Below are 12,783 nucleotides of genomic sequence, written 5' to 3'. Positions count from 1 at the left end.
CCATCTGATATTTTCTCATCAATAGTGTAACATTATTAGATTTAAAAAGAAATCATAATTTCCATTATGGTTGAAATGCTGAAAATTGGTCAGCGCTGAATGAGTTGGCGCGCTGCCTGTTCGTTAATACGTAAAGGGACAAAGAAAAATACTCGTCCCTGGCACTGAGTTGACAGATCATAAAGGCTTCATTGTGAATGCTGACTTGTCTCCCACTATGCTAAATTAAAAAATGGATGTAACTTGATACAGGATGGTAGCGGCGATAAGATCTGCAGTCGGCCCGTGTCCCTGCAGGCCCTTCTCCTCCTCGATACACCTCCAGGGAAGGCAGCAAAGTGACAAGAGGTGTTCAGGAAGTGAACACCCCGTAGATCAGCAGATAATATTTTTTGGCAAATAAATTCATTCCTGAACCTTAAATTACATTTTCACCTCCCAAACAAATGTCTGCTCTCCCAGGCCTGAGACAGAGGGAGGGGGGGGGTTGGGGAGGAAGTGCGAGGTGTTGGCTGACAGCAGTAAGCTGTCATATAAGGTATGTATGCACGCGTTAATGTTTTCAATGTGATTAAAGAATGTGCAAGGAATTGTAAATGTGTAGCTTGTGTAGGCCATTTGTTCATGTGTGTTTATACGTGTGTTACGGAGAGTCGCTCTGCAGTGCCATGACAACAGTGAAGCTGTCTGATCCTCTCTCTCTAATTGTCTGTGACCTCGTAACTGGAGACGCACTCTCAAGGCAGGAGGAGGGCCTTTCACACGGCAATCATTTTTGGATTTGTACTCTATGCAACTTCTGAATACCGCTGCCAAAAAAAAGGGGTGTGTGTAGGTGTGTGTCTTTGTCTACGTACTTGCGAGTGTACGTTCATGCAGGTGTGCATCTTTGAATCCAAAACTGCCGCTGATTGACAGTGAAGTGCAATAAATGATTACACATGTCTGATAAACTTTTGAGTGAAAAGTACCCCTCAGAATACCTATGACTCATTTTGAAATCACACTTTACAGCGGGTACCTCATCAAATTGCAACCATCCCATGCAGTTTCTTTAATTCTTAACCAAATCAGAATCATAGCCCAGTGGCTATTTCTTTCTTTCTGCGCAATTTTGTGCACACTGTACACAGCCCCTTAATTGTGCATGGCTGAGGTAATAGGTCAAAGGAAAGGAATTTTAATTTTAGTTCACCTCGATTGTGTTCACCAAGACTTGAGGCAGATTTGAAAATCGACGCACCTAAAATAAACACCAGCAGAAAAGAAGAGATTTCTCCAGTCTTGTGGAGCGGGATGAGCAGGTGTATTCAAGAGAAAGCTGCCATACTTTATGATTTTTTTTTTAATAGAATTTTCACTTCTTTCACCAGTTGTGTGCAACAAGATTAAGCTATAAATATTGGATTGTGCTCTTACTGCTCGAAATATTGCAAAAGAATCAATGTTTTTTTATATCTGGATGTCGGCATAACTGCAAACGTTGTTTTCAACACTCCAGCATTAAGAACAAACCTGATTCAGACATATTTTACGTGCTCTCTAGACAATCCACTCCACTCCATCTCTTTACTGTCTGTCGATCTTTCCATCTATCTGTCCACACAGACCGGACTGCTCTAACGTCTCTGTTTTGTTCCTCCATAAAGGGGCCTCAGTAATGGCCCCTGTCACACACAAAGGTATTAAGGCCTAAAGCCTCTCTCTCTCCGACGCCACTGGCAGCTGGACCAAGGGAATAATTTGATTTGGTATTTTGTGCTGGAAAAGAGCCTTTCTTCCCAAGCCACATTTGCGCTTGGCTTCTCCTCAGTGGTGCAGCCCCCTGAAAGACTTTACATGACATTAACACATTTCAGAGAGCATTACGGCTTGAAAAGAGATTTGTCTAGACAAAGACATGGTTTATTTGTAGTTAAAGCTTCATTTCCTGCCTGTTCCTTCTCTTGCACTCTCTCCCTGCACCTTTACCCCCTCCCATCACCGCCCCTCCTCCCTGCGTTACTCATACCAGGCACACAATAGTTGGCGCCCTGACAGGTAAGAGGATTTCAATTAGTTTACCTCGGAATGGGCCCAGCAAAAGTGATTAATGAAAGCAATTAGTCTCTGTCATGTCTTCAGCACACTCCTGCTAAATCACCGGATTGCTCTTCACTGACGCTAAGAGCAAATTACATCACCCAGATCCTGTCTCTCTCATCCTCTTTATGAGCTCCCCACATCTCAATGAAGAGAGTAACAGAGGGGAGAAAAAAAAGGAGAGGAATGAAACCCAGCTGATACCCATGTGTGCATGATTTTCTTTCTTCTCTTTAAGACAGTGTCCTATAAAAATCCAGTTTCTCAAGAACCATAATAAAAATAGCAACACTGGAAAATTGTAACAATGAATAAAAAACATTTACGAATCCCGATGAATATTCTGTGTGTGTGTCGGCCATGTGTGACGGACTGACTTATACATGTAGGTTTGTTAATGAGCAGAAAATTAATCAGAGGTGATTTTTCCACCTCTGATTAAAGTACGGAAAGTCTACAGCACCACACATATGTTTATACGTTCTACATACTTTCCCCTTCATAGTATCACATAATGCATACTAATTTATTTACCATAGTGGGATTTATGAAGGAAAGTTTTAGATTTTTAGGCTTCAAACTGCTCATTTATTATGGTAATCTTTCACAGAACTCTCACAGAAACTCCCATTCTGAAGAGGAGAAATCAAATAAAAGTGAATTTATGGAGCCGCAGATAATGTTTTGCTAGCTGCAGGCTGAGTGGACCTCAGCCAACAGTAATTACTGCCCACTAGGAGGAAAACAGCTCCACCTGCTCCAGAAGCAGCACCAAAGCTTCCTCTTCTCATACGTTTGACTTGTCTTATATATTCATGTTACCATCCCAACATTACAGCTGGAGCTAGTTTTATAAAAATGTTAATTAAGGATAAGCCTGTCTCAAATGTGTTTGGTTATTTTCATAATTAGTCAGTATGATCATGTTTTAGTTGATTAAAGGGTTCAATTGTTTGTTTGTTTTCCAAAAAGACATTTGTTGGTCTACTTTTCATAAAAGTAAAAGTGTTGAACTGTCTTATCTAGGACATCAGGGTTGTTGTTTTGTTTTTTTTAGTCAGTCAAGTGGAACCAACACCAATAGGTTTTGTCATTTCATTCTTATTTCGCTTCCCATCAAATTTATTTAATCAAATTCTGATTAAAAACAGGTTTAATGGTTAAGCTTTGCAGAAAGTTTGATGATGTCAATTTAAGGAACACATCAAGACATATTTACAGTATGTTGAACCACATCACACTCCAGGCCAGCGTCTTGTCCATTTTAAAGTTTGACAATAAATTGAAATCATTCAGGCTTCCAGGGAGGCAGTGACTAGATGGTGCCACTCCACACACCCACACCAGGACCGCTGTGAGCCGCCACAACAGTTTCCTCTGGCTTCACCTTGCAGACGTATAATTAACAGCTTTTTGGTTCCACGCCCAAACCCAAGGGGCTGCATAGGAAACCTCCAACCTCCACCTGCACAGGAAATGAAATAACTCTACACACCATTCATTGAATTTTGTATTGAATTTTGACAAAAACAACAACAACAACAAAAAAACCCAATCCAATTCTGTTGTCTCTGTCTTCTGGGCAGAAATTTCCAAAATTACTTCTTTTTTTTTACTGCAGCTTAACAACTTGTATGTTGCTTTAAATAGCCTTACAGTGGTTTGGTCATTGTCTCATCTTAATCATAGTTAAAAAAAAAAAAAAATTGTCAACGAAAGTTTATAATCTGAAATTTTAAAACTAAGCTCTGCCCACCCATCTACTCTTTCCCGTATAATTTCTTATTTTTGCCTTGTTTTTACCGCTCAGCAACGAACCAGTTTATATTGAAAATATGATTCTGTAAAAACATGACACAAATATATTCAGCGACAGCAAAGTTCTGAAACAGCGTGAATTGAAATAAAAAATATTACTTTTTATTTGCTGTGGTCCTTTTCAACCACATCATTGATGCATAAATGAATATTTTATCACTAAAATGGTGTGTGACAACTCAATGTAAAAAATACAGTAAATCGCCCATGAAATGAGAGAATATACTGTACATGTCACGCTGTATGAAACTGTTGCTCATTTCCTTGTTTTTAATAGTTTAGAGTCAATTGTTTTACAAGACAGTGACATAGTTCTGCGTTCCCATATGCAGCTTTAGCCTTTAATACCAGTCAGGTGAAACCACTGAAAACAGGGGGAATGTTTGTTCTTCTAAGGTTCAATTGTTTAATCGCTTCACAATCTCTTTTTGGGGAAGTTTTATATCGGTCGGCGACTTTTTCAGCCTGAATGCTCCAGGTATTTGGTTTATTTTACTGTAGTCATCAGTGCATTTTTTGGTCATTGTTAAAACACGTTTCTTAATAAACTCCATCAAGCTGTTTAATCTGGCAAAACATTAATCTCTTAAATCCTATGCTGGCTTGTCAGTGGGCCTTGGAGTAGGTGTGCCTGGGATGACAGTGCTTGCATATTTTGATGTGATCCTATTTCTTCATTTCCTGCGTTGGCTGGGAACAGAGGAGCAGCACAGACTACAGCGAGGCCAGACCAGACTCAGTCTCTCTCTCTCTCTTCCTCTTCTAGTCATTCTCTTCCCCTCTCGCCCCAAATGACAGATAGATGATGCCAATTTGACGGGCTTGTTCTTTCTGGAAATGGAATGATTTGAGGTCTTTGACATCCATCTTGGCCTTCGAACTGTTTCTCAGACAGATGTTTACACATGTGTCGTGGTTTAGGAGGGGCCTGCTCCTTCCTGTGAAGCTTCAACTGGAGGCTCCCCATGTCAGCCTTTCACACTTCATGACAGAAATGTCTGCAGTATGCCAAAAAAACCCAAATCATGGCACTCACCTATATCTATCTGCATGTCATTTTTTTGTGACTCCATCTCACTATGTCCCGTTTGTTTTCCTGTTGTGAAGCCAAAATCTAATTGTTCAGGCTCTGTCAGCCAAACGCTTTGGTGTTCTTCCCAGGCTTCGAATGAACACAGCAACAATAGGTCTGTCGCTGCAGGGCAGACCGGGGTAGCCAAAGTTATATTAGTTATCACAGCTTTATGTCTTATGCCTTGCAGATTTTTGCCCGGGGGGGGGGGTGTTTTTTGGAAAGAAGTAGACTTGTTAGTGGTTTCTCAGGCAGCCTGTTCGATGCCTTGAAATGTTTTTTGGATCACGACTGATTTTCCAACACCACCTCAGACAAACATAAGGGCTCGTCAAAGCTCAAAAGGGTGGCATGTGTGCTCTATTTTAATAGCGATGTTGAGGTTTCTGTAATTGACAGTGTCTTAATGCGAGTGATTTTTACACATTATTGCTCACCTAACCACAAGCCATAGTCTGTATTTAGGCATCTGAGATGGTTAGACCTATAAAGGAAAGACAGGATCAGATCATTTATTACAGCTTTAATCCTGGCAGCACTTTAGAACGCTAAAGATACTTTCTGGCAAACATGCAATCAAATATTAATCCAAAAAAACTGTGTAACCTGTGACAAAACAAATAACACATTCAACCTCGTAATACTACTACATTTAAATTATAAGTAATAAAAGAAGTTATTGCTCACTTCAATACAGTATACCAAGTGGTTTTACTGCTAAATCATCCAGTATATTATGATGTATAATTTTAGTTTTAAATGAGTAAATTTTATGCAGGTTGTTTCCTTAGGCACATAGAAGCTGTTGTTCGGACCATTTGCTTCATACTACTTTTTTTTGTCTCTCTGGTAGCCCACAAATTGACTGTCATTTCAACAATTACATTTATTTTTATACAAGCCTCGCTCTTCAACTCGTATAAAAATACAAAAGTCAAAATAATTTGTCAGATTCAGACGGTGTTTTGTTTTGTTTTTACTTTGAGAGAGAAAATTTCATTTTGTACTTACATGCCTCAGGTTGAGAATTTTTAATCAGCCTTACTGCAGCCTATGGCCACAATCTGAAGACATTATTGTTGTCGTTCAGCTTCTTGTAAGGTAACTCTGTCGGGGGAACCACCTCCTGACAACAATAAGCATTAGATTGCGTTACACTTTCTTGTGTTTTACTCCACATAACATTAGTTCACTTTTCACACAACAGTGATCCAATTTCTGTGTTTCTCTGTAACAAGTATTGTTTAGTGTGAGGTTGCCAACAGCAGGTTAGCACCTACTCAGCCCTGCTAACATGATATGCATTCACCTCCATGGGGGATATGCTGTGCATGTTCTATTTATGGATAGGGTAAAATGACACTTCATCCTCAAACCCCTCTGTCTGAAAGGGAAAAACAGAGAGACCAGTCTCATATGGTACATGCAGGAGAGATTAAGACAAAGGATGGACAAGCACAAATCAGACAGTCGTGCATGGTGTAATGACACCAAAAAAATGGTGCTTAGCAAATTCAGGGCAAAAGAGATCAATATGAGAACTGATAAGCAAATTAAAAATAACAAAGTGGACATGTTAGCTATGCATGCAGTTTTGAAATTGTTTATTTCAGTTTTAGTATTGAAACATCTGTCCTATTTCTTTGAATCTCTTTATTCAAGCAATGCGTCACGTGATGTGTAAACAAATTCTTTCCTTAACAATATTCAGGAAAAAAAAGAAGATTTCATAAACTAAGCAGACAGAAACATACAATTAGCAACAGTAAAAGGAAAATAAAAAATTTACATGTAGGTTGGGGATGGGTGGAGACCAAAGTCATCCATTTAATAATGAAGCTACATCCAAGAGACCAATGAGCATAAGACCTGATCGTTTGCTCAGCTCCTTCCCAGTGGCATCTTGGCGACCAGCAGGAGGGTCCAGTGACTTCCTGGAGCCTCTGCTCTTTCATCAGGACGATGATAAGACTCCAAGAATCCCTGCAGAGGGCCAGGAAATACAGAACATACCTCAACAAAACAGCATGGTATTAGATTTCTGTTTGTGTTCAGGTTAAACAAACAAGATAATGTGTTAATGAGCTAAAATAATTCAGTAATTACAGTTTTCGCTGAAACGTAAATTGGGACTAATAGACCTCTTTTCCCTCTTCCATTTAAGAGAAAAATTATTAAAACATCTTTACCTGGTTGAACAACATGTGAAAAATGTTTGTGATTTCTGGCCCTGCCATTCTCTCTTTAACTCTGATGGATTTCCTCCAGTATCCCAGTGCTCCCATCGAACTACAACTGGGTAAAGGGAGAACAAGCTAACAAGCTGCCTCCTCTATCTGAAACTAGACTTTCACTCACCCTTGCAGAAAAAAGGCCCTTTCCGCTGAGACGGAGGAGGTTTGGCCCAGCCTTCAGATGCAGATTGCGGTAAGCTCCCTAGGAGCAGCAGCCAGTCAGTCCCAGCACTTCTTCGACCCCCACCTCGAAATCAAGGAGCAGTGGGAGCACAGGCTTCGAATGCAGCCCCAGATAGAACCGAGGTGAGCTCAGACAGGCTTCTTTTCACTCGCTCACCGGGAGATCTGTTTTTACAAGACTCCAAACGGGACAGGAAATGGGTAGCAAATGAGCTATGACATCAAAACACTCCATTTGAATCCTGTTTTCCCAGAATAAACATTACTATACAACGTGCATGCATCCTTATAAAATCTAAAGTCGACATTTGATAAATCTACAAATACGAGGTTATGGCATCAATTATCAAATCTTCATCTATGTTCAAGAACCTGTAGAGACTGTATTTATTTGAAATTCGCCACATTAGAATCAGATGTGCTTTATTGAGGGAGCGTAGAATCGTCTCTTTTTTCTGCATTTTCTTTCTTTGTTGTTGTTCTTTTTTTTTCTTTAGATGACGGAGGAAAACCTCAAACAAGATTCTTGTATTTCTGTGTTTTGCCATCCCCCCTCTTGATGAAGCATCCTTGTGTCTCGTCATCGGCTCATGCAGGGCCAGGCAAAACAACTGTTTTGATAGGACATAAGTATGGACAGATCTGTTAGCCTCTCACACACAACAATACAGTAGAGGAAACTGAAGCTAGCTAATTAATGTTGGCTAATCAATATATGATATGCCCTAAAATTAACATGCTGTGTCATTTATTGTCTCAGAAATTTACCAAAGAATCTTTTTATCATTTCAGTGAAAACACAACGGAGGACTCAGATGGAGCCTCAAGAGATTCTCTGCTTCCTCCTTACAGTTTATTTGTCCTACAAACAAAATGCATCCCAACTCTCCAAACTGACAAAAGTTTGTGGTTTGTGTTTTGACAGATTCGTTCCACTCATTGTTAAGCGGAGTTCATATTATGATGGGATGATGTTAATTGTAATTCCAGAAGTTTCCCATTTCTCCTTTGTGTGTTTTTGCAGCTGCTATAAATATTACAATAAGACTCTTCCTTAAAATAAAGTCAAATCTCACCTGGCGATCCATTCACATACCTCAATAAAATTATATAGTCTGTTGTAAATTTGAGCCTTCATTTGGTAAACATGTGTAAAGTTTGATGATTTTCGTTTTATTTATGGGGCTGTTTTATAAAGTCAGAAGGTCCAGGGCCCTTAAACACATGAATATATATGAAAAAAGGCTTCAAAAATCGCTGACTTTCGATGTAAAGACAGTTTTCTTTTTCTTTTCTTTTTTTGAAAGGACGAGGTTTGTCCCTGTGCCACTCTCTCACTGTGCCATTTCCTTTCATCCTCTTCATACGGTGACAGCGAGTGGATTTATGTGTATGTGGTTGCCCAGAAGACCCTCTACTGTACCCTCCCTGCAGCGCCTGTCACAAAGGCTGATGTATTCCCCTCCACCCGCGCTCCCTCGCCAAGCTTTATGATGGAAACTGATACAAACACCGTGATAGGGTTTCGGGATAAATTATTCACGCTTCCAATGCTCTCTGCTGCTGTTTCACTTCTTAGAGGACGTTCACTCTACAAATGGCCCCTTTTTTAGACCTCATCCTTTTAATTGATCCGTGGCAAAGACAATACATGTGTGATTGAGAGCAGAGGGGATTGTATGGTAAAAGTTCAGCGTGGCGCATAACGCTTCGGCTCAGGTTGTGTGTGTCACCGGGCCTGTGCGGCGGGGCATTAGGTGCCTAAAGATTTACTGCCTGGTAAATGAAATCGCTGTCCAACGGCTGCAGGGGCAGCACATCAACAGAGCACCGGCCTAATGTCTCTACCATCTGGTAGGGTAGGATAGGCCTTTAATTGAAAAGAATTTCTGGACTGAAGGGGAAGAGCTGGACCAAGTCTTCCAGTCCCCCAAGAGAGAGAAGTAATGAAAAGAAAATAACTTCTCTCCTCTTTAGTGCCTATGGAAGCCATAAAGAATAACAGGACATGGTGATATAACAGACGCACTGCTGTAGTGAGTGGGTGAATAACTTTCATATTACAGCTTGCCATCTGCTTAGATGGTTTTGGAGCGATGAAGCCAATTGGATTAAACGTTACGGCCATTTTGCTCACCGTTACTTTTAGGGCTGCACCTTCGGGTGGTAGAGCATAAAGCATTTCTTTGTCAGATTTATTTAGACATGAAAGATGTGTTTTTACTTTTGTGTCCGACGCACCCACTCCATACTCCCACATTGAGAGTGGGATTTTTCTTAAAACAAACAGAAGAGAGGGAGGGGATGGCAGACATCCTGGAGGCCATAGAGGATAACTGATGAGTCTAGCAGGACTGAAGGCAGAATAACAACACTCACCTTTAATGTGGCTTTTGCCGCTGGGATTCATGGAGCTGCCGCCTGTGTGTAAATCTAGTTGTGATTCCGTCTAATTGAGAATTTTGAAACGTCACAAAAAAATGAAATGGGAATTGGACATTGCTGGAGAATAAGGCGTCGTTTCTTCACCATTTTTCATTTATGTAACCCTTTTAAAGTATGAAAATCTTCAATTCACATCATTTTAAAATGTAATTAATCATGTCCACTCAGCATCTTTGATGACCAATGCACACACACGTATACATGGTAAGGGATGATAGAAAGAAGGGTAAATGTTATTGCAATCAATGGGAAACCTGAACCTGGGCGGATCTACACAACAAAGAGGCAGACATGGAGCTCCTTAGTCGTCAGTCACTCCTTGTACTTGTTCTTGGTGAAATTCAGGCTCAAAAAGCTCAGTTCACACAAACATATGTCAACAGGGGCAAGTGTTCAGAGCCTAGCGGGGTGCATGACCTCCAAGGGGTTATGGACCGAGTCAAAATTCAAAAAAGTCTGCGACAAAAAATAGTGATTTTTGGGGGACTGGAAGACTTCTTGTCAAGAATTTTCAGATGTTGAAAGATAAGACCAGAAAGAGTTCCAAAAGGGAAGCCAGAGTATGAGCTTAGAGCCGAAGCCACATAGTTTGTCAGACGAACAGATTTTCTTCCATGCCAACCAATTTAGCATTTGGTTCATTTAAAAATGTCAGCTGAGTGCATGAGTCTCAGGCCTCGCTTCACGTCTGCGATCAAGTCTGTGAATGCAGACTTCTATTCTGTGGGCAGTTTTCTTTCATTCATGCAGTTGACCCAAAAACTGTTAGCCCTGAAATCCAACAGCAGCATCAAGCTGGATTTTTTTATGAGAAATATCTTGATGAAATGTTCACCTCTTAAGGGTCTTTCAGGCAGTATACCCATAATGCATTCTACTAAGCAGCATTGTGAGATCATATACCGACTGACAAATATTGTCTTACAGGTAGATGTAGTGACACGGAGAAATGCGGAGGTGAGAGAAATTTTAATGATGTATGGGGAATTTATTGATCGGTTTCTTTTTTTATTATTAATTATATCATATCTATACCATTAAGATATTTCTTCGTAGGACCCATGACAAAGCTGGTCAGCAATCTGAGATCCTGTGGCATCCCACTTGAGAAAGATGTATATAGGCAATATCTGAACAGAAAGTTTAAATTGCAAATATCCTAGAATAAATTGATTGCGGAAACAGTTTCATAAGAATTAACTGTTTGCCATATAAAAAAAAAACCCTCAAGCAGCCATGAAACAACTTTTACTGTTTCTATCTTTCATAATACCATTTTTCACATTTTTTTAAAAGAGTGTCCTAATGAAAACATGACTTACGTGACTGCATAAAGATTATTCAAGGACAGTAATCAGTCAGTATGATGTTACACAAATCATGAATCTGAGTGATTTTGTTGCATTGGCATCAGCTGCAGAAAGGATTATGGGTAAAGTGGCCATCACAGCATCATAGCAACCAATAAGCATGCTAAACACCTCAGATGCACCCACTAATGACCTAATGGCGTTAGTGGGTGCCCAGCCACTACATACACGTATGTCTGCAAGCAGGACCACCTGGGCTGAGCCGGCTACCTCTGGATCGCTCATACTGACTGCTAGACCATTCAACCACAAGACAAAATATATCATTTACATCCTTTTACTACCAAAATATTCATTACGAACTGATTCCGCACTTGCTTCGGTTGACAAGTGTGCATACTGGATGAGATCATTGGCTAAATCATTTTAAGCACCCAAAGGAATCACCCACACCCAAGGTAAACAGATATAGATACTAAAAGTAAACAATAAAGATGAAGGCGACACCGATGGCAAATGCTGCATTCCAGCACATGAAATAAAAACAAGCGGCAATAATGATGATTTTTAACATCTATTTTTCCAACATTGGCGGTGCTGAAATTAGGCAGACGGGCCCTTGTTGAACAGACATCTAATGCCTCTTGTGTGTTTTGGCATTTGTTACTTTCTGCAGACATTACAGCGGTGCATGAATACTCATAAATGAAAATGCATGAAGCCACACAGGACGCAAAGACACACACACATGCACAGGTTGCACACACACACACACACACACACACACACACACACACACACACACACACACACACACACACACACACACACACAAACCCACAGGTTTTGATTTTACTCCAATATTTCCTAGTTTGTGTGAGTGTTCCAAGACGCTTCATCGCATTACAAGTTGCTGTAAAGACAGAGAGACGATAGCCTCTCGAGGCGACCGCACACTTCTCTCTCTGACCTTGATTTTGAGTTGACAGAAAAATAAAGTAGTGACCAAATCTGAAAGAAAGCACTCAGCTGAGGTAGAGCTCTAAGTCAGATGCAGCATAATGGTAAGGAAGAATGTAATCAGATACATCTCCAGTCACAAGTACAGCATTGAACAAATTGGTAATGGGGAAACCATTTAGTTTAAAAAAAAACAACCAGCCAGGAATAGACAGTTTGTGTGTGCGAGAGCATGGGTCACAGCTTGTCCACTAACACAGCCCCCCCATCAGATCAGATGACAACACTCATAATATTGACACATTCACAGCATGAGGTCTGCTGTTCAATAGGTCACTGCAGCGATGACATTCTGTACACAACTGATGTGTCACAGGTTGGTTTTAAATCAGTGAATTACTCACAGATTAAAGGAGAGGAAGCTGATCTGCATGAACATGTAATATTATAATGAAAGAAAAACACACATGGCTTAATGGTGTAGAGTTATGTGTATTATTACATCTGTGGCCATTCTTTACAGTGCAAGTGAAACAAATGTATAGAATAAATATTCAGAGGTATTTTCAAATGTTTGTTGGTAGCCATAAAAAGTTTTTTTTTATCAAATTAATCACAGTGACATTAATATTAGGTGCTTGCACATTTATTTCTAGGTTGCATATTTTGACACAGACCT

This window comes from Antennarius striatus, chromosome 20 (assembly GCF_040054535.1).
Source record: "Antennarius striatus isolate MH-2024 chromosome 20, ASM4005453v1, whole genome shotgun sequence".
Classification (NCBI taxonomy): domain Eukaryota; kingdom Metazoa; phylum Chordata; class Actinopteri; order Lophiiformes; family Antennariidae; genus Antennarius; species Antennarius striatus.
Note: the sequence above shows the minus strand (reverse complement) of the source record.